At 43.4% G+C, this 1025-nt stretch overlaps 1 protein-coding gene across 1 annotated transcript in view; it reads left to right on the top strand.

Moving 5' to 3' along the window:
• Nucleotides 1-1025, top strand: part of LOC114072049 (protein mono-ADP-ribosyltransferase PARP14-like) — an 11840-nt gene that overhangs the window by 7746 nt on the left and 3069 nt on the right. The gene's annotated exons all lie outside the window — the stretch shown is intronic.

The following is a 1025-nucleotide window of genomic DNA, read 5'->3' as shown; positions in this document are numbered from 1 at the left end:
GATTTGGTTATTTAGTACTGTCCTGTAGGTTTTGCAGAAAGGCTATAAGCTAATAAATATATCCTATGAGCTATATATACATATATACTAATCCTGATGCACAGTAGTATTGTCCAGATTGCTCTTGGGATAATAAAGGTTACGTTAATCAAACAATATACGTAGTAGCTACAGATATATATAAAAAAAACCCCAGGTATAACATGCATGTATTTCTCTAAACTTGCAGCCAGGTGGAAAGGATTTAGCTGCAGTTGGATTAGATGTGTACATACACATGCATGTATGTGCATAAACACACACACAGTTATATTATGTATACTTTTTTCCTTTCCTTATGCTTCCCAGTTGCTGACTCAAGGAGCCAGTAAGTTCATCACATAGAGCCACAAACCATTTTGGCACTGGCAGGAAGAGGATGTAAAAGGGTTGGGGGCGGTTACCAACATGAAACATGTGACAGAGCTGAGCTTTGCACCTCTTGTGTTTCTTCGGGGAAATAATGTCCTCTGCTGTTCTTCCGCTTCCTTTCAGGCAAAACGCCTTGTGCGTACTGTGTTAGTGTTGGAGTTGAAAGCTCTTTCATTTCGTGGGACAGCTAATATGTCTGCCCTGTGTCCGGCTAGGACAGGGATAACTTTTGCAGCAGCGAAGACGGGCACAGCCACGACCCAGGGGATATTCAATCCCACCTCAGCAAGCACGGGGAAGCGGGGAGGGAGGGTGGTTTTCCAGTGCTTGGCGCAAGAAGCGGTTGGGTGAGCAAAGGCGCCTGAAGTGCTCACCTCTCTTGTACACTCTGCTATTAGTATTGGGGATGTTACTGTCCGCTTTTCTGATTTCTAATAAAATGTTCATATCTCACACTGTGATCTTTCATTTTTGGTTTTATTTAGTGAAGCAACGAGTTCTTCAGAGACAATCTCATGAGTTGCACTTGGAAGGAAAAGGCGTAGTGAAGTTGACTGTCACAGAGCCAGAAAGCACACTAGCTACTGGAGAGGGGACACCTGAAGAAAAACCAG

Source organism: Empidonax traillii, unplaced genomic scaffold (genome assembly GCF_003031625.1).
Source record: "Empidonax traillii isolate 1590-97213 ecotype Southwest subspecies unplaced genomic scaffold, ASM303162v1 scaffold2556:size33527, whole genome shotgun sequence".
NCBI lineage: Eukaryota > Metazoa > Chordata > Aves > Passeriformes > Tyrannidae > Empidonax > Empidonax traillii.
This window is presented reverse-complemented; position numbering and strand designations above follow the sequence as displayed.